Here is a 22,320-nt window from a genome sequence, read left to right as displayed (position 1 = left end):
AAATAGAGGGTGCAGACTAATCTTTCAAGAAGCTTGGAAGAGGTGGAGAGAAAAGAGATGAAGGACACTTCTGGAGGAATGGAGGATGCCAAGAGCCCTATGTTGGCTGAAGATGAGAAGCTAGTGGGAGGGTGGGGGACAGTTCAAGTGCAGCAGTGGGTTGGAGCCCTGGCCTGATCTCACTGGTGTCCTGAATATGAGCATGGGTGTCTTCATGCACTTACACTCGTACACGATTTTATCTCTCTGTCTTCCCTGCCCTCCAGCCCACTCTGGCCAGCCTCCCCCTCTATCTTCTTCAGTTCATCCTTCCTTTTTTCATTTATTCACCAAATATTTGTTGAGCACCTACTATGTGTTCTAGGGGCAAACAAATAAATCAAACCAGACAATCATGGAGTATCTACTCTAGTGAAGGGAGGCAATGGACAAACCAAACAGTAAAACATAAAGTGCATGAAATGGAGATAAGTGCTCTTAATAAAAGTAAAGCAGGGCAGGAAGGGAGGGAGTGCCTTGTTGGGCAAGCAGTTGTGAGTAGTGATAATAAGTAGGGAGGTCAGAAAAGTCATCACTGAGAAGGCGATATTTGAGTAAAGAGCTGAAGGAAATGAAGGAGAGATGGTGTAAACACCAGGGAAACAAGTTCTCAGTAGAGGGAGCAGTGAGAACAAATGTCCTAAGTCAGGAGAGGGCCATGGTGGTTCAAGGAACAGCATAGCAACCTCACCCTGGACACATCCCAGGCACATCGGGCACTTAGCCTTGATCATAATACAATTTTTATCATTTTATTTTATTATTCTATTCCTTCTGGCTCCTAGTCCTTCTTTTCATTAAGTTAATTGGGATCCCAACTCACAGGGCCCACCTTTCCCCAAACCCATGGGGAGCATTTCGGGGCCTTTTGGTATTGACTCTCCCATATTGCTGTATCTGGTTATCTATCAAGTCTGGGATCCAGCACTTAGGAGTAGTGAGGAAGACCAAGTAGGGGGAAGGTCAGGATCATAAGTTTAGTCTGAATCCTAAGATACTGGAAAAACTAAACTCTAGCAGTAGGGGAAAGGGTAGGTAATCTCAGTTCAGAATCTGGAGGTAGTTCTGAAACCCTGATTTTGCTCTGTGGGAGAAGCCAGGCAAGGAATATTTACTGGTGGTTTTAAGATCAAATGTTCACAAAGTCAGTTCAGAAAAGTCAGTTCAGAAAAGTCATTCAGGCAGCAAGGCAACTTAGGGAACCAAGAAGATGATGTAGAAATATGTTGAAAAGCTGGTGCGTTAGTGTAGGTCCAGCAGCAGACTTCTGGGAAACCCAAGTTCAGGGTCCAGAAATGCAGTCACCAGAGCTCCCAGGACTCAGACAGGAGTTGGTTCCACCTTACTTGGCTCAGGCCTAACTCACTGATGAGCCAGAGAGTTATCAGCTTGAGATCCTCTGACGTCCTGTCTAGGGACAAGACTAGTTCCAGAATTGGGGCCACCTTAATTGTGGGATTAAATGGCACCAGCTTTGAAATTTGGAGATGGCCACAATCCTGAACCCAGCCAACCTTTGGAAACATATGAACAATTTAATTATTGGCTCCAATTATTTGCCAGTTCCTATAACTACACTCTTGCCTGTGGCCAACTCATGGAGGAGAATATTTCCCAGTCTCTTGACTTTGGACTCGGTCATGTGACTTGCTTTGGCCAACAAAAAATGAGTAAAAGTTATGGTGTGTGAGTTTCGATCCTAAGCCTTAAAAGGCCTTACACATTTCTACCTGCCCTCTTGAGAGTCTGCCATCAGCATAAGAAGAACAAATATTTGCTAGTTCACTGGTCCCAAAAGGAAAATGGAAACATGAGGAACAGAGTGACCCCAGCCACTTGCAGCCTGAAGCAGAGCTACCAGTCAAAACCAGTCCTCATGAGAGCATGAGGTCCTGCATGAGAGCATGCATACCTCCAATGACCTGTCGACACAGGAGCAACAATTAAAGATTGAAGACAAAGAAAACATAATAACTTTCACCATGCCTCCTGCTGCCTAGCATAGTGCTTTGCCCCCAAAACCTCAGAACTGACTTGTTAGCTTCATTTGAGATGTTCACTGTAAATCAACTGGGTATGTGGGCTCCCGGGGTTAAGGGAAAATCTGGACGCTCGTACAGGTGACAGAAAGTGAAAAGCTATAAGGAGGTTTCCTTAAACACCAAGGGCAATGACTGAGCTAGCTGTCCTATGCTTGCTTGTTGCATAGTCACAATATCTAAAAGAGAACTCCGAAGGTCTACAGTAGTTTGGGACTCACAAAAAATAATTCATTATGCATAATGGTGATGTTGGCAGTGCATGCCAAATGGTTAAATCTAATGTAGCATACAGTTTCATTAAGGCACAACAAAATTAATCTATCCCTTCCCACCAGGAGGTTTAAACAAAAGCAATGGGGAAGGAGCTGCATGTAAAAAGCAGCAATTCATTAATGAAATGAAGACATGTAAAATAATTAGGCTTATAACAAGAGATTAGAGAACTAAATTAACCCTTCTGTTTACTTTGCACAGAATGCAATGGAGAACTTTGGCAAATGTTAAGTTATTATAGATGTGTCAGCTCAAAAGATTAACCTGGTAGCCTCCCCTGAAAGAAATGACCTGTGTCAGAGCCAGACTAATAACTTCATTTTATGACAGTGAAAACCATATCTGTGAGGTGTTTCTGCATCAGTCCCAGAGGCAGGAAAGAAAGCAGAGACAGCCATGACTCTGCAAATGAAACAGTTAACTCACAAAAAGTAGGGGCTTGGTGTTGACATGCTGTATGCTGACTTGGGTAATTAATAATATTGAAACGAAGGGGCTAATCTAAATCAATGGTGGGTTGAAGCTTTCCTCTGCCTGGTTAGTAATGATAAGCCAAGGGGGACAATTGAGCTTCTTTTCTTAATAACTCCAAATCCTCATCTGCATGGGGGAATGGTGGGAACAAGAGCCCGTCCACATGACCAGGTAAAATGCAGCTTAAGACAAGATGGAAATGGGTTGTGCACATCCAGGCGGGCACCCCCTTGGCTTTGGGACTTGACCCTGGTTTCTTGCGTCTTGGCTCCCTAATTTAAGGGCTCCTGTAGAGATTTGCAGGCTGGTATTTCTCCACTGCTCCAAACTTTTCCAACATGTGTTGTTGGAAGTCTAGACTCTTAAATAGAGTTACACTATAAATCTTAACTCGTGCCTTCTATCACAGAGGTTGGGGACATGCCAAGAGTTGGGGAGTGAATGACCATGGTAAGAGTCCACACTCACCCTTTGATAGGGAGAGTCAGCTAAAACACTGTGCCCGAGGTCCAATTAAGAAGGCAGCAGGAAATAGCCTCACCAGCTGACTCAAGAGGGATGGATGGATCTTTTTGATGGAGAGGGGAAACAGTGCCCACTTTAGAATTCTACCCACAGTGGCAGCCCCACACAAGACGGCTTGGGTCTACAGTTCCCCAATGCCCCCACATGCCTTGCCCAAGGCCATACTTGCTCTGTGTTTCACACCTTGGTGATATCATTTCTCTATAGCTTGCCTTGTGCAAATGGAAAACAGTAGCCACTCATTCATTCTACTTGATGAAATGAGAAGCAGAAGGTTGTGTGATATAGTAGAATCAAAATCAACATTTTTTTAGTATGTGACTGGTGCTTTTCTAGCATTATGTTTCATCAGCCAATGTCAAAAGTATCATGTTCCATTTTACAGATTGGCAAATGACAACTGAGATGCATTAAGGAATTGGCCTGATGTCATTTTAAAGATAACTATGACTTTTAAAGTTTTTATGGATATGCCAGTCACCTTCTATGGCACCTCCCCAAACTATTTGGAGAGCACAACAGGTAAAATCATGGTGAGGGAGGGAAGAAGGAGCAGAAATCGAGTTCCTCAAAGTAACCGTAGTTGTACCTCTCAAAGCTCTTTGTCCAGGACTACGTCTGGAGGATGTGACTTTGTGGCACTCTCCCTCCCTGACCCAGCTCTTGAGCTGATACCAGGAGTGGGTAGTTAAGCAAGGCAGAGGGAAGAATAAGGTGAGAACGTGGTTAGACAAACTCACAGGCTGCTGAAAGAAACCTTCTAGGCCTAGTTTCCTGAAGAGGCCCAAGTGAACAGCAAGTATCATTTCCAAACTGAAAGTAGGGCAATTGTTTCCATAGAAGTATAAGCATCTTTAATGAAGAATATTTAAAATTCTGGAATTTCTGTAGATATAGGACTATCCTATATGATGGACTGATTTTGTGAACTGTATCCCCTACCTCTCTCATGTCCCCATTAATCCATAAAAGTCACACTTTCGGCATTGGGCCTTTCCTTGAGCTGCTCTCCTGGCCCACCCTGGCCTAAGCCAGAAACAAAGAGAGCAAATGTAAGGAGAAAAAGACACCCTGCTTTTTCCTCTTTTGTGCTCTTAATGCTCAGTCCTATTCTCTGGCTTCTACAGGAGCTACTTTTCCATTTATTCATTTATTTGTTCATTCAATGCTCACCTGGGTGCCTACCATGTGCCAGGCATCCTGCTGAGTACTTCTATTGTGGCATCTTATTTGCCACAATAACCTGTGAGGAGAGCACTGTTATCCCTGATTTATAAATGAGTAAACTGAGGCACAGGGAAGCTGAACGATCTCCACACATATCCCAGCCCACAGGCACTGGAGCCAGCCTGTGCACCAGGGCTCTCCAGCCCCTTCTCTACACATACTGTCTTCCCTGCCCCAGAGTTGTAGCCATCATTTTTTTTTGCTAGAAATTTGCTATTATAATCCTCAGGAGAGAAGGCATTTCTCCCATTATCCATATATTCAAATTGAGGTCCTAGGGTCATTCTGGAATAAATGAGAACTTAGAACCCCCTTAGACACTAGTAATCTTTATTAATCTTTACTAATCTACTTGGCTTGCTGAGCCACACTGCAATTTCCAATGCTAACTAGCACCGTTCCCCCTGAGAGGAGCTGTGTCCTTGATGGTACTTCAAACAAAGGAAACAAATCGTAAAACTTTTTAGACCTGTGAATAGATGGTGTCCAGAGTCTAGCATAGTGTCTTGTGTGTATTAAATGTTTAATAAAGATTTGAGTGGAATGAATGAGTGAATGATGGAACAAATGAATGACCCTTAAAGGCCCCCAGGGCTTCTCTGATCTTCTGAATTTATTGCTATTGATACAGATGTGTGAGAGGTGAATAAACAGCAGACTGGGCTGTCCAGCTCTAAAGGTAGCCTACGGTGAGGTGTAAAGTACACAGTTCTTTGTGGAAATGCTGCTTTATATTCATGCTGAGCATTTGCCTGAGATTCCCTGCGAAAGCTGGTGGAATTTGTGTTTAGGATTACCTGACATGCATTAAAAGCAATTGACTTCAGAGCAAACACTAAGGAATCACTTTGTTCATTGTCACCGATCATGGGGATCAGAAAAAAAATGGGTGTGAATCTATCATCTTTTACTTATTGAAAGTGGCAAAATTTTCCTTCTTTGACCCACTTCTTAACTAATTAAATAAAGATGGGAGTGATTATGGAGGTAGTAATTTGCAAGTGTTCACAGTCTTGAGGAAATATGATGTGTATGGAGTTTTCCATTTCAAATATATACACACATACACACCCCATAAATAAAAATGACTTGATTATTTGTGCCTTAATTATATGAAGGTGGTTAAGACCGTAAGTCAAATCTAAGGATTTTTCTTTTGCAGTTTTTTTCCCTATAATCTGCCTCCTGCTTACCCCCCATATCTTAATCTCCTGAGTCTTGGGCTACTTGAACCGAAGGGATACACAGTTGACCATATTCAGAAGGAAATTTCCATTTGACTCCTAGGGGACTTGGTGCTCCGAGTCATGACATCTTTCGGGCCATTTTGTTACTGCTTCTGTGGACACCTCTGCCTGTCTCTGCCTGCAGTGCTGCTTGCTTTTGATTCTTGCAGTAGCTTTGAACAGGGTCCCAGTAAAGTGTCATGGGTATTTGAGAAGTCCCCAAACTGAACGAGGACACATCCCTACTTCTGTTAGTGGTTCCAAATCAAATCTCTCCCATCCAGAACTGTTGAGAATTTTTTGGGCTTCGGCTGAAGTCCTAATCTGTGCATGGATTGAGTTCCTGCAAGAAAAGCTTTCTCGTCACACCAATTGCCTAGGAGGCATGTAATTCATGAGGTGCCGGGAAGTACCCTGAGAGAAGAAATACCCTGCAACCACATGTGAGGTCCTGTTTTTTGGGTTACCTGTGTGAAATCGCACGGTGCCTTGGGTGTTGACATATTACATTTGGTGTTAAATGATTTTGTCACCCATTCCCAACTAAGATGCCTGAGTGCATTGGAAAAGGGGAGAAAGAATCTAAACTGGCTCTGAAAATCATCCCAAAAGGTGAGTTTGGAAAGGTTTTTTTAAGAGATTTTATTTATTTATCTTAAGGGGGGAAGGGAAGGAGAGAGGGAGAGAATATCAGTGTATGGTTACTTCTCATGGGTCCCCTGCTGGGAACTGTCCTGCAACCCAGGCATGTGCCCTGACTTGTAATCGAACCTTGATCCTCTGGTTCACAGGCCTGCACTTAATCCACTGAGCTACACCAGCCAGGGCTGGAAAGTTTTGAGTGATGAAAATATCATTTAGTGGGGCCTCTACTGTGTCTATTTCAAAGAAGAATACTTGATGTGCAAGTTTTGATATGTTAAAAAAATTGACATCAGTTTTTAGTGTCTTTGATGCAACTTTTTGTGCTCAATAAAGATTATTCATTGTTGCTTTTGTTTTCAAAATTAATACTTAATTTATTAGGTTTATATTTTTAAAAACATTTGGTTTCCAAGTTCGACTTTCAAATATTACTTATTTCGAAATCCAGTAAATGTTAACACTTGCTTTTAAGGGGGCCTTTGATTAATTTTTGGTCTGATTTACAAATTCATCACTAAATTTTCTTTAAACATTTTAAACTGAGTATATAAATTTCATATACTCAATTTTATTTTTAAGTGCGCCCTTTGTCCAACTAGCAAACACATTTTTTAAACCGGTTTCAGCTTAAAAATCACAAATCTACTCATTTTAAATGGGAATTACAACACTGACCTAGTATTCTCAAAGGCTAAATTCTGTTAATTATTATAAGATTAAATATCAAATACCAAATATGCATGTTACTCATAAAGGGATTAATTTTCTTTAAAGATGCATGTCTACTGAAGAAAGAATTACATCATTCCAAACAATTTTGTAGTAACATTCATAAGCAGTTTTCAGGACTACATTTTTCACTGAATTAGGTTACGCAGTGACTGGAAAGGCCAAGGCCATGGGCGAACTGCATGTGTGCCCGCTACACTGACGAGGCTCGTCAAAGCACCTCCAGGTGCTTTGTCCGTGCTCGCAAACATCACGCCATTATTCTACATTTGAGTGACTTTAAGAATTTCTGATCCCTGCATTTTGCTCTACCACCTGCTTGGATTCAACTTCTCTCTTTACTGCTTCATTATAGAATTGTTTTCAAACTCTTCACATGACAGCCACAATCAAAGAGAGATTTAAATAACGCGTAATTGAATCTCATTGTTTTGTCTAAATTGGGGCCACTATCTTAATTAGGTCATGCCAAAGACAAAAATCAGTCACAGTGTTTTATTGTTATGCCTCATCAGGACAGATGGGAGTGGACCTTTCGGTGTCACCCTAGGACACTCCCTGAAGTTACCGAGGTCTCCCCCTGCCCACAGCACGCACACTTGCTTGGTCCACATGGGGCTTCGCTTTCTTACACTGTGGCTGAAAGAGCAAAGACAGTGCTTGTGGTGCCCTGACATGGAGTTCAGGAAGTACTTCCCGTGTGAACGTTGCTGAGTGTGCCACTGAGCTAGACACTTGGTTATGTCATGGTCGTAGAGGACAATGGGCCTCTTCACAGCCCTCATCTCTTCACGTGCTGTTGGGGCACGGGAGGCCCTCCTGGGCAATTCACGAGGCGAGTGAAATGTTGCGTTTCCTAGATGCTCTCTTTTTTCCTGGCTTCCCCTCTGTCTCCCAGAGAAAACCTCTGTCTGTGGTTACCCACAGTCTCCCAGGAAAGCAGCACAGTTTGGCTAACCTGCCCTGGAATTCTTGCTGATGGTGGTCAGGGGCAAGTGAGGGTACAGGGGGAACCCTAAAAGGTGCTGATGTTAGAAAATTCACCACCTTGGAGCAGGAGAAGGCTGCTCAGTGGACAGGACTGATGTGCTGGTGGACGTGGATTAAAGGAAGGGGCAGAGAAGACTCGGCACCAACCTGGCAAATCAGATCTGGCAATCTGCGCAAATCACAGTGAGATTCAAGATCATTTCCTTTTTGTTCCCCCTTCACTGAGTCTTTGGATTGGTCTGCTTGGCTTTCTCTCCCCTAAAGTTTTCCAGGGAGCTCTTATGTCCTTCATGTGAATCGTCCCCAACAGGCCCTCGAGTCACCGAACCTCCTCCAACAGGGGTGATTGTACAGCTTGTAAATAGCCCCTTGGTGTAAGATCCCCCACTGCTCCCTACCCAGAGACAAGTCAGGATGAAGTGAGATCTCTGGAGAGCTGATGCTTCCCCATCATCATTTCTGGAGGCATTCCAACAACCCTCTGATGTACTCAGTGAGAATCAAACAGGGGAAATTCATCCGCAGAAATGGGAGTTTATGACTTGGGCCATTCCTGGGCTGGGAGACCTCATCCCACATTATATCAAAAACTATGCTCACAGTGAACACTAAAGACGTTATTTTTGCTATAAAAAATTGGAAGGGATTTTGAAACAATTTTCTTTCGGAATTTTTGCTTTAGAAGGTACTACTTACAATCATTTGCAATCCGTGATCACTTTTTCCATGCTCAGTCATCTCAGCACCCAGCGGCCCCTCTTTGCATCGATTCACAATGGCATCTTTGTCAAACACCAGTTTCATTTCCAAACAAGGCCCTCCTTTTCCTTTGCAACGTCTGCTGTATCCCTGTGCAAATACCACTGCCCTGCCTGCCACCCACAGCCGTCTTCCTCTGTAAAATTGTCTCTGTTATTCTGGGTTATTTATTATTCCATATGATGCTCAGGATCAGCTTACCATCACCAAAAACTCTATTTGTATTTCAGTCAAAATTGCATTTAATCTACAGATGAACTTGGAGAGGACTGACATCTTTTCTACCCTCCAATAAAGTTTTTAAATTACATCTACAAATGTCTTGCACATCTTTTGTTAGATTTGTCCCAATGGCTTGTTTCATTTTAAGTGGACAACTAAATTTACATTTTCTAATTTTTGTTACAGATGTATAGAAATGTTATTGACTTGGGTATATTGATCTTGCTGAGCTCTTATTAACTTAATAGTTCACATGGTAGACATTGCCAGGTCTCCTTGAGCATACAAAGAGAAAAGAAACACACTTCCCAGGTACACTGCAGTTAGGGGACATGTGACTAGCTGTGGCCAGTGAAACGGGAGGAGAGATGATGTGGACCACTTCCAGGCTGAGGCAGTGAAAAGCGTGGTGTTTTCATCTCTCCCTCCTGTTGAGACAGATGTGGATGCGTAGTGTGGAGAAGGCAGAGCTTGGGTTGATGAATCAGGATGTGGTAGAGAGTCACTAAGAGCTTCCGTGGCAGGAGAAAGAAATAAACTGCTGTGATGTTAAGTCACTGCCGTTTCAGGATTAATTGTTACCACAGCATAACCCAGCTTCTATTGGCTAACGCAGTTTGTCTGTGGGTCCTCTTGGATTGGTTTAAGTGGACCATTGTAGCAGCTTTGAGTAATGAGGTTGTTTCTTCTTTTCTAATTTTTAGGTAATTAAATTTTCATGAATATCAAACTTAATGAAGTTGATACAATGCTATATTTTGTAGATCCTTAATTAAACACATTGATTTTAATTTGCAATTTTTCTTTGTTTTCTTTCAGTTCTCAGACATCTTAAAAAGCCGATAGGCCCCCGGTCCTGTAATAAGAGGGCCTGTGGGCTAACAGGTCCTGGGTAGGTTGAATGTCACTTTGAGAACTTACCAGTCTCGCCTGCAATTCCAGAAAGAACTAATGTAACAGGGGCACTGAGAGCCCTGGCTGAGGAGGGTCAGCTGGGCTGAGACCAAAAGAAATAATAGGGCCCTGGGCATCCTTGCAAATCGATGCTGGAAAGTCTTCCTTTGTTCCAGTTCATCCTTCCCTTCAGGAGGAAAGTTAGAGTTAGTTTTCACTCTCTCCTTCTCTGACATCTAGAATTTGGCAAAGGCTCTGAATATCTTATTATTACCAGTTTAACAATGTAGGCATGCTCTAGTTCAAAAAGGTCCAAAATAATAAAACCTGACCTTATCAAACAGTATATGAATTGGAGGATGGTAATTTGCTTTACAAAGTGTTCCCTGCTCCACAAAATGAATTCAACTTTGGTGTCCCTAAAATAGCCAGCTCCCTTGGTGCATGTTAAATATAATTCAATTTACAAAAATTTGATTTGCATATAACCTTTTCAGTAGCACATCTATTGTGCAAAGCAGTGTACACTTGTGATTGGTCACAAATTGCTGGGAGACCTGCCTTGCACATACTGTTTCCAGATGTGCAGTTTTTCTTAATCTCTGCGAGATGAACGAGTGCAGTGGCTAAAGTTCCAGTTGTTTACCTGCTCCTAACGACTATGTTGCCAAAGGACATTTGTCAATTATTTGGGACAACATGTGCTATGTGTGGATTAATGTTGGGGACTTAGAAACAGGAAGTGAGGAAAAGTTAGGAAAACTAAACATGGATTGCCTGGCTTGGTCTGTGATAGCTGTCTCGCTGTGCTGAAGAAGCTCTTTATCTCAGTGGCTTGACAGGCATCAGAAGAAAGGGAAACGAAGCAAGGGACAATTTGCAATCACGGTTTGGATAACGTTTTTTCCCCATGAAGCAGTGGAACTGCAGGAGCATCTTCCAAGGGAAACTGAACTAAGTGTGGTGACCTGAGCCCTGTGGTTAAGAAGAGTCGCAGCTGACCCACCCAGCTGTGGCAGCCTGACCCCAGGGGTTCTCTGAATGGTGTCTTTTGGACACAGGAGCATAGCCAAGGTACTTAATCAGGCAAGCACAGCATTTTCTCCTGTGTTATGGAAAAAGCAAAAGTGACATCTTTTTATAGCAAATCGAGTTAAAGTAGATTGTTGTCGATGATGCCAAGTCACATCTAAAACCCTTTTCAACCTGAATATTAAAAACCCTGCCTGGCACATCACACTTTGTTTTCAGAAACGATACCTTCCTTGCATTTCCCACAGCTCAAGACACCTCCTTCCCCACGTCTGATGCCAGGACACTTCTCTTCTGATTAGGAAGCTCCCTCTGGAATTTCATCCAGGGCAGCTGGCAGTTCTCTCCCTCCCTAAGCTTAGCTGCAGGGTGTGTCAGACACATGGCTAGTCAGATCCCTCCCTCCCTCCCGGAGACACTGGGCTCCTGCGCCAGCTTTGGGGAAGATGCCCTGAAGTGAGCTAAATGAGGCCTATCTAGACCTAGATTTTTTCTTCTTTGTTGTTGTTGGGTTTTTCTTTTTCTTTTTTTTTTTTTTTTTGCCAGAGGGAACGAATCCTTATTCCCCAGCTCAGCTGAGCTATCTCTCACACTGCAAGTTCAAATCCCAGGAGGCAAGGCTTGGCTCCTCCCACTTCTGAGGCAGGTGTTCTAAATTGACCACCATAAACTCCTGGGTGCAGAGCAGTGAACAACTTGAAAATGGAAATGTCTGCTAAGCCAAACGAAAACACTGTGATATTTCTTAGGAGTCCCAATTTGGGATAGCTGATTATCTCAGACTGTCTCCAACAGAGAATGTATTACTTAACCAAAATATGGTTTTGCTGCAGTGAGTCAGAGATGCACCTTGAGAGAGCATATTGTACCCCAGAGGACTCCAGGGCATCCCATTAGCATGGCCAGGTGGGGACAGGGCCACACAGAGTTAGGCAGTTCAAAACTTGCGTGTTACTGGCCCAGGGAACAGTAGGGCTGATGTACATCTACCTAGGTAGCCTGAATTCGGGAATGAGGCCAGCCTGAAGTGCAGACTGACCTGGGTTCATGCAGTTGCTTGGTCTCTTATAATCCTGGAAGGATTATAAGTCCTCATAGCCTTTCCCACAGGAACCATGCACAGCAATGGGTGATTTACAGACTAAAGTAAAGATTAAAAGGGTGAGGTGGAAGCATCTGGCATGTTGTCCATCAGGAGCATGATGTTCCATTCCCACAAGTGCTGCTGGGAGCTGGGTACATTCAACAGCCAGGCTGCACAGGTCACGAGTTTTTCCTTCTTTAGCTGTTTTTATCTCAGAGGTCAAGGGGAGAATGAGAAAGTAATAGATGACCTGGCCATGGCTTTGTGGCCCCCATGTGGTCTGTGTTGTGTGGTGGTGGGATGTGGGAAGCCCAAAGCCTACTTCAATGACCTCAGCCTTTTGGTCATCTCCAAGGCATCGCCAAGGGCCCAGACCTCAGCCAAACTCAGCGAGACCAACATTCACCTCATTTCCCTGCGAAGAATCCAAGTTGTCAGTCGTGATGTTGGAACTTAAGTCTCAGGGAACTTCAGAGGATCCCCAAAGCAGCTTCTCAACTTGTTCAACTCTTCTCCTCTCTGTCTCGTAGCTGCCCAGAACTGACTTTACTACCCTGGGCTCAATACATTTTCAGGGCCTAACTGCCCCCCTTCCCTGCTCCTCTGTCTGAAGAAAGAGCAGAAGTTATGTGAGCTATGGACTGAGGGGCAGTGCTGACTCAGGTACAGTACAAAACCTCCCTGGGCCTGTTTTCTATAAAAAAGAAAAAAAAAAAATCCTGGCCTCCGTATGTCCCCCAGTTGAGAAGTTCAAGTAAGATGTAGATGTGAAAGTATTCAGCATTTTGTAAACCATGATACAGTGCCCGGGTAATGAGTGTGATGTCTTTCCTCAGAGGGCATGGGCGCTGAGATGAGGCCAGCCTGGGCTTTATCCTGCAGTCTGTGGGAGAGCCAGCAAACCTGTGGCCCTTGGAGTCCTAGGTGTATTGTGTTTTCTCTACATAGGGCTTAAAAATATTTAAAATTCATTGCCAAAATTAAAAAACCAGGAACATTTGCAATAAAGAAATGGATTTCTAGCTTCACTTCCAAAATTAGAAGAGCTGGCTGCAGAGGCTGTGGCGGTGGCCCCTTGGACTACAGCAACTGCCCCGTGTACACTGGTATGTGCTCACTGTTCCACCCAATGTGCTCACTGGCCAATCCCTGCCACCTTACACCCTCACCATTCTCTCACCTTGCCTGCTTAGCCCTTGGGGGCATCTGAATTTGCAGGCCTGGCCCTCCAGGAATTTATCTGAGCAAGTTGCCTCTTACTTCCCCCTTTACTTGCACTGCCCCACCCCCCACCACCATGCTCTCTTCCCAAGGACAGGGGATTTACCTTTTTTGAAGCAGGTGAGGAGGGAAATCCACAGACCTCTCTAGAAGAGAGACCAGCAGAGGCTTGTCTTCACCAGCTATTCCAAGAGGACCAGATTAAGTTTGCACCAAACAGCGTCTACTGAAACATTAAGAGCAGGGTTCTGGTTCACTATGACTAAGCCGTCAACCACCCCAAAGCTTAGGGGCTTAAAATAATGTATTTATTCATCTGACAGCTCTGTAAGTTAACAAGGCTCAGATGGACAGTGTTCACTTACACCATCTTGCTCTGGTGCAGTCAGATGGAAGCTGGGGTGGGAGTTATCCAAGGCTCAGTTGAGCTGAAAGTCCCAGACAGTTCATTCACGAGGTTGGCAGTCCATGCTGGCTAGGGACTCAGCTGTCCACCGGAGTACCTGTGTATCTTCTCCACACGGCTTGGGCTTCTCACGATGTGGCAGCTGGGTCCTACAGGGGCATGTCTCAAGAGGTAGTATTCCAAGAGACCCAGGAAGAAGACGCAAGTCTCCTTATGCACAAACTCCAGAAGTCACACAAGCTTCTGTCCTATTTCATTGGTCAAAAGCTAGTCACAGCACCTGCCAGTTTCAAGGAAGCAGGTACACAAAGCACAGCTAATGAGAGGCAGGGTTCACTGAAGGAGCTGTCAGTGGAGACCAGCCACCATGGGCGGCAAGGCTAAAGGCTGGTCCTCATTTCATATGTGCTTTCGCATGTGGGTTTTTCTTTTGTGAACAATTCATCTCCTCTCCCTTCAGCTTTCCCCAAGGTAAGATATTAATGAGATAATATTTGAATTCCCTGACAGAGTAATGCCTCCTTATAAAGTATACTATTATTTCTAGCCTTCCTGATCACTCCCACCTGGAGTCCACAGAAGACAGGTTGAGGGATGATATTGCACACATCTCAACAACAAACAAAACTTCATTAAATCCATCGACATAACACAGACATTCAGGTTTAGTACAGATCAAATCCTATTACCAACAAATTGCATCAAATTGCCTCCAAAAATCTGTAGAACCAGATATTTTCCAAGTCCTACTTCCTTTAGGCAAATACCCAATGTAAGCAACGTGAAGGACTACCGAAGAATTAGAACATCCGCTGAGATTTGTTAGGATGGGATTTGACCCATTTTCTTTTAGTCACAGGTTCAGGCATCTTAAAATCAGAAAGAACGAACTTGCAGGATTCATGTGTGTGAGCTGGCTGAGAAACAGGCCTCATTTAAATTGTAGAAAATGCATCTTTATGCTGTTCTCAGACTTCCCTTCCAGGGCCCCGGGGGATTCCCGCTTGATTCTCTGGTTAGTGTCTGGGGGGCTGACAGTTGGGAGAGCATGTCTGGCAGCTAGGCCCCCCCATGCCAAACCCAGAGCCTTTCCTATGAGGGAGAGGAACCTGGAAAGAAAAGTGAGGGCTTCAGGCCATACAAACTTCTGGGGTAGCAATTGCACAGCATTTAGACATTTTTTAATGTCTTCGATTATATGTTTTCTGAATACACATATGTCTTCAGGTTTTTCTGCTTATTTTGGCACAAATTTAGGGACCTGTGGGCCCTAAAAGAATGCTTTAAGTTTAGTCCAGGTATTCGGCCCAAACACACTCCTGCTTCCCACTGACTACAGCCTCTCTCCCAGTGCACAGGGTCCCGAAGGCCCTGCTGGGCCAGCCTTCCACTCACTAAGCCCTCTTCTACCAACTCCCAGTCTTGTTTCAGGCAGCATCTCTCCTTCCCTACAAAGCTCACAACATCCCAGGCATTCAGTTTTGCCCCACGAACACCTCAGCCTCCCTTCCTCTCCTTTGGACAAGGTACACATGGGCAAAGGGAGCAGTGTGCACGCTGTCGGTCAGCAGCTGGCCAGATGGTGATCTGCCTCCTATCATCCTTTAGGACATATCTAAAATCAGAGACCCCCTGTACTCTTAACCAGGGGCCATTTCTTCAAGGCAACTTCATGTCCCCATGCCTTTTTCCCATGAAACAATGCCATCCTTAGTTCATAGCCAAATTAACCTCACCAAAGCTCCTGGCAGCCACACAACTGGCTCCTTTTGCGTAGTGAGACCCCAGGTGCACTGCACTACTGATGTTTGGGTTTCCTCTGAATTTTGTCTTTCAGGCAATGAGCGTAGGCTTGGAACCTGCTCAAGATGCTGCTAAGTTCTGGGATACAGAAGTGAGCAACACCATACAAGATGAGGTAGCATTGGGAAAGGTCCTTACCCAGACTGTGTGCATGGTCTTTCATGTATGTTTGTCTTACTAATCCCAGTAGATTCATCAGCACTTTAAAGACTAAAATCAGGACTTTGGTTTTCATTCATACCTCTCTCGCCTGCCAGCCAGCACATAGCTCTGCCCACGGCTGACCCACAGTATTAATGGTGGGGACAGGGGCTGATGGGCTGCAGCCTCTGGCCAGAGGCTTGCTCTGCCTCCACAAGGACTTGACGTTCTGGGTTGGGCTCAGAAGGCCTTAAGGTGCTACATGGGAAAAGTGGTCCTTAAGTTCCACTGTGTGTCATATAGGGACGTTTCAACCAGTCATGGAAAGAAGTTTGTTCCTAGCAGCTTAAGTATATGCTCTTAATGAAGAAGCTTTATTTTTATAAGTTGGACAGATTCAAGACGGTCCCTATGTTACTATTCTCTTTCTCGCTTATATTGGAATATTCTCTCGTGGGGTAGTGTCAGCAGTCCTGAGTGGGGGTAGGTAGGCTTCAGCCCGTCCCCTGTGGCCTGAGCCACACCAGTGTTGTAACCATTAGTCTTTGGAAGCTATAAATAATCACAGAGATTAACTTATCTCAAATTGTTAATTTTTTCATAGAAATCTGCATGTTTCCTTGGGAGTCTTATTAGGCTTGTGGACACCATGTTTGTATGTGTTTGGAAAAGAAAGGGTTGAGAATCATGCCTTTAAGAGAACCTCTTGCCCAAACTACCTGCACAACCACTGAGGACAAAGTCAGTGCCTCACTGAAAACACCCAGACTCCTTCTCTGAGGAGGTGGCAGCTGGCAGGTCTTTGTGTCACTTGCTTAAGGAATGTTTGCCTCTCCTAAAACATGACAGAGACTCTGCGAACTAGCCTCAGGGTGCAAGTGCAAGCTGGCCTTTCTAAATTATTGGTTTATTGATCATGATATGTGCCAGCGATTGCCCCTTCAGCTTTATATACATATTTTAATTACCTGCTTTCTCTCCCATCTTTGATTCTCTGTGTGATTGAATCACCAAGGGTACAACAACTTCAAATAATTCTAATAAAGTAATAAGTCTGTTCTGATGTTGGCAAGTGACCATCTTTATGAGACTAGCTCCAATGAAAATCACTCCTAAAAGATACTGCTTGCGGAAGCAGAGCTCACATCTCCTCAGAGCCTCAGGAGTATGAGCAGGAATTCCTCCAGGATGCACACACTAAGCAAAGTAAGGCAGACTGCCGGACCTGTGGGCTGTGCTGTGTGTTTGCATGTGCGCACATGCACATGCGTGCAGGCACCTGTGCTTGCATCTGTGCACACTGCAGGCATGCCTCTCCTAAAGACAGGAGCAACAGAGCTGCCCAACTTTACCCAGGGCGATGGGGGCACATTCCAGAATGGGAAGTGCAACTGAAAACCAAGACCAGCTGCTCTTTATGTTCAAAGGGAGCTGCTGTATGTTCAGAAAACCTACTTTCCTCCCTTCTAACCTTCCTTCTCTATCCCTGTGGGGCAGCAGTGTTCTAACTGTAGCTTAGTATAGGGGCCAATGGAGAAAAGCAGGCTGTGGCCCCCCTCTAGGCCCCAGGGATTGCCACTCAAACTGACCCTCCCTCCACTTCCTGCCCACTGCCCACCCCTCTGGGGCTGAGTCCCACCACTGAGGCACCTGTGAGTCAGGTGGTTCCAAACAAGCATGGTTAAAGCAACATGTCATTCTCAAAGGCAGGGACAGGTTGGAGAAAACTAAGTTAACATCAGACCTCAGAACCAGAAGACACTTTTTTTTTTAATTCCTATTTCACTCGGTGGGAATTTTTTTTTAAAAAGCCAATTCTAAAATCTGACCAATTCTGAAAATCTGTTTATGTAACATCTTTGGTTACATAATTAAAATGAGCAAGTATATATATATCTTATTTCTTCAATGCACATGCGTGCATTGGCAGGCATTATATTCCTTATGGAGTTACAGAGAAAATGTATTACATTTTTCTGTATACATTACAGAAAATGTATACATTTTCTCTGTAACTCCATAAGGAATATAATTCTACTTTCACTTGACAGCTGAGGAGACCGACACAGAGCAGGTAAGTGGCTTTCCTAAAGTCACACAGCAGTTAGGGCAAAAACCAGACCTCACACATCCCTTTTTTGACTCTACAATCACTCCTTTCTAAAATATGTTTTCTTCTTAATTCTTTCCTCATCCCAAGTCTATGTCTCCCTTCTTAAAAAATTTTTTTATTTATTTATCTTTAGAGAAGAAGGGAAGGAGAGAAGGAAAGAAATATCAATGAACAGTTGCCTCTCGTGTGTCCCCTGCTGGGAACTGGCCTGCAACCCAGGCATGTGCCCTGACTGGGAATCAAATCATGGTTGTTTGGTTCGCAGGCCTGCGCTCAATCTACTGAGCTACACCAGCCAGAGTCCTGTCTCCCTCTTTATTTTGCCAGGAATCTCAATGTCATTTGAATGTTATAAAAACACTTTTCCTCCTTCATATGCCACTTCAGAGGTTGCTTTTCTTTGGTGGGTTTATGTCCATACATATGTCTATAAACAAGAGCCCTCAGTGTGAGCTTTTAATTGTTCGGCTGTGAGAGCGTCAAAGGGACACAATGGGACAGCTTCTTCCCGTACCATGAACACTTCAGGCCTCTGTTCCACAACCAGCTTCGCAGGCTCAGGGCTTGCAGTGAGATTTTAGAGGACATTTTTCCTGCCGAATGGTGATTATTAGGTATTTACTATGTGCCGGTCCCTCTGCATATTTTTTTGTCTTCATGAGAACCCTGTAAGACATGGATGAAGATGATGACAATGATGGTGGTGATGATGATGATAATGATGTTTCCAGTTTACAGAATAAGAAACCAAGCTGCTGCCTGTGCAAAAGTGAAATTCTTCTTACTTTCACAGAATGTGAAATTCTGTGCACATTCTTCTTCCTTTGTGATTTGATTATCACTTGGTGTAAGGAAACAAAAAGGGTGTTTTTTAACACCTTAATGGAAAAAATATGGGGACCACCAGTATCAATTCCCGTGGCATCACCCTTAAAGCCCCAGGATGAAGCCTGGAGCCCAAGACTCATGAGTGGTTAGTTGGCCTAAAGGGTAAGAGAATCAGGAGTCCCAGGTTCTAATTTCAACACTCTAGTTAAACACTAACCACCTGTGTGACCTTGGGCAAGTTGCTTTGCCTCTGCAGGACGTCCATTCCTCACCTGTATAATTCCTCACCTGTATAATTAAGAGTTTAGAGAAGCTCTAAAGCCCCATTCTGTTCTAAGACTCTCATCACACCCCTATTGGGACATGTTCTTTTTCAGAACATTTCTGGCACCCAGAATCTTATGAAGCAATGAGACTCAATTCCCCATAATCACAACATTCAGTGTTCCCACTTCCCCCAAAGCATATGGCGCCATGGATGCCTGCCAGGAAGCACTGTGAGCAGAAGTGAGGAATGAATGAACATCAGCAGGTGGCATGTTGGGTTTTTCCTTTTCTTTGTCTTTATCACTGAGCACCTACAGTGGGTTTGGGAGATGGTCCTTATTGTAAGGACGTGGTGTCTGCCTTGGAGTTGATTTCGGGGGGGTCCTCACCTTTACTTCACTGTCCAACTGTCATGCCTCAGTCTTCTTCATGGCATTGTCTGTTTCTTGGTGTCTGTTTCTCTTTGTGTTCAGTATACTAATAATAACAAAACAAATAAACAACAGCAAAATAAAACCAAGGCTTTAACTGGAAAAAATAAGTCCCAGTGTTTCATGTTTTCCATCTTAGTAGGGAAGGGTCAAATGAAGACCTATTTCTTTTGTACAAGAGAAGTATCAAATGAAGTGAGGAGGAAAGTAGGAAGATGTTTTGAGTTTAGTTTTGATTTTAATTGGCTTCTCTGTTCTTTCTAAGTCTCCTCCAACTTCATCCCAACTTTACCTTTTACTGTAAAGTTTAACACCCTGATGGAGAAGGAAGTGGGAAATATAGGGATGGAGAGAGAGAGGAATAGAGCAAATTAAATATATTTCATCAGCTATCACTGGGTACAGAATCAGTCAGAATCCTAAAATTCAAAACTGAATCAGATTTTTATTTTTAGAAACCTAGAGGGTTTTTTGTTTTGTTGTTTGTTTTGCCATTTGCAAGACAGTGATTTAAAAATGTAGTTTTGCTCTGTTGGTCACAAAAGCCTTTGCCCCTCAAAGGGTGTCCACAGAAGAGCTTTGTTGCCAGGCTGTGAGAACCCCAGGGCCTGAGGGGAGTCCCCAGCACAGCTGCCAGGAGCCCAGTTGGCAGACTGGCAGGAATGGTCGTTCTAGTCCTTTCTGCCCCAGGGACAGAAGGAGCTGGGGAGAGGAAGGGCAGGGCCATGTTGGGGTGTGCCAAAGTTTCACACGCACGTACAGTAGGAGCATGTCCAGCAGAAATTCCCTTGCCAGGGCTTCCCTGGGCATCAGGATGACAGGAGGGGAGTAGTGGGGATGGAAAAAGGTGATCTGTGATGACAACCTGGAGAGGCGTGAAAAGTTTTTTTTTAATGATGCAAGTTGCAGACAGTCCTTCCAGCTACAGGGGCTTGTGCGTAGGATCCTATGTCAGAGGCTAGCATTGTGGGGAAGGCTCACACATCTGGGAGAGTCACAGCCGACTCCAGACTCTGTGCCAGGAGTTATTATGTTGGGTGGTGAGAAGACCCAAATCTGTGTAACAACAAGCTGCTTTATGATGGTGAGGGAGGGGCACTGGTGGCCTATTTCCATGCCTGAATGGACTGCCCATAGACCAAAAAGAAAAGCAGTATGAGATGTTTGGCAAGACCCTCAGAGCACTGCAGCTGTGTGTCAATGACCCAAGGTTAACACTAAAGTGAAAAAAAAAAAATCTAATCAATCGGTTACTTTGTCCTGATGGGTTAAAAATTGGTCTGCTTTCTTTTATTACCTTAAGTGATGTTTGATCTCTGAATGCATGAATCTGGTCTCTGTTCCCTTTTGGTTTGACTTGGATGTAAATGTTGGGAGGAGAATTCTAGGGTGTGTATCTATTTTAGACAGTTGTTTGATTTGGGCAGCTGAGAACTGGAGACTAAAGGACTGAAAAGAAACAGAGAAGTGTCTATTCAGGTCCTTTGCTCATTTTTTAATTGGATTGGGGTTTTTTGGTGTTGACTTTTATAAGTTTTTTATAAATTTTGGATATTAAACCCTTATCAGATATATCAGCAAATACGTTCTCTTAGCGGATTATCTTTCTATTTTCTTGATGGCTTCTCTTGCTGTGTAAAAACTTCTTAGTTTGATGAAGGCCCAGTTGTTTATTTTTTCTTTTGTCTCCCTTGCCTGAGGATATATCAGAAAAAATACTGCCACAAGCAATGTCCAATTTTATTGTCTATGTTTACTTCTAGGATTTTTATGGTTTCAGGTCTAACATTTAAGTCTTTAATCCATTTTGAACTTATTCTTGGGTATGGCATAAAATGGTGGCCTACTTTCATTTTTCTACACATAACTTGTCCAGTTTTCCCAGTACCATTTATTGAACGAACTTTCTTTAGGCCATTGTATGTGCTTGCTTCTATCAAATATTAATTGACTCTAAAGATGTGAGTTTATTTCTGGGCTATTCTGTTTCATTGATCAATGTGTGTGTTTTTATGTAAGTACCATGCTGTTTTGACTACTATGGCCTTGTAGTATACTTTGAATTTAGGTAGCATGATTCCTCCAAATTTATTCTTCTTTCTCAAGATTGCTGTTGCTATTTGGGACCTTTTGTGGTTTCATATAAATTTTTGAAATATTTGTTCTAGTTCTGTGAAATATGTCATTGGTATATTGATAAGAATTGCATTGACTCTATATATTGCTTTAGGTTCTTATGGACATTTTAATGATTTTAATTATTCCTGTCCATGAACACAGTATGTACTTCCACTTATTTGTATCTTCTTCTACTTCTTTCTTCAATTTCTTATAATTTTCTGAGTATAGGTCTTTTACTTCCTTGGTTAGATTTATCCCCAGGTATTTTATTATTTTTGAAGGAATTGTGAATGGGATTTTTTTCTTAATTTCCTTTTCAGATAGTTCATTATTGGCATATAAAAATTCAACTAATTTTTGGATATTAATTTTGTGTTCTCCTACTTTGCTGAATTCATTTATCAGCTCTAGTAGTTTCTTGGTGGACTTTTTGTAGTTCTCTATGAACAGTATCATGTCACGGGCAAATAAAGACAGTTTTACTTCTCTCTTTCCAATTTGGAGGCCTTTTATTTCTTCTTCTTGTCTGATTGCTATGGCCAGAACTTCCAGTACTATATGATAAAAAAGGTGAAAGCAGACATCCCTGTCTTGTTTCTGATCTTAAGGAGGATGCTTGTAGTTTTTGCCCATTGAATATGATGTTGGCAGTGGATTTGTCATATATGGTCTTTGTTATGTTTAGATATGTTCCCTCTATTCTCATTTTGCTAAGAGTTTTGATCATAAATAGGTGCTGGATTTTGTCAAATGCTTTTTCTGCATCTATTGATATGATCATATGATTTTTGTCCTTTATTTTTTTCTGTGGTGTATCACATTTATTGA

The sequence above is a fragment of the Artibeus jamaicensis genome, unplaced genomic scaffold (assembly GCF_021234435.1).
Source record: "Artibeus jamaicensis isolate MK-2021 breed Jamaican fruit bat unplaced genomic scaffold, CSHL_Jam_final scaffold_369, whole genome shotgun sequence".
NCBI lineage: Eukaryota > Metazoa > Chordata > Mammalia > Chiroptera > Phyllostomidae > Artibeus > Artibeus jamaicensis.
The sequence above is the reverse complement of the archived record's forward strand: the minus strand, read 5'-3'. Positions refer to the sequence as shown.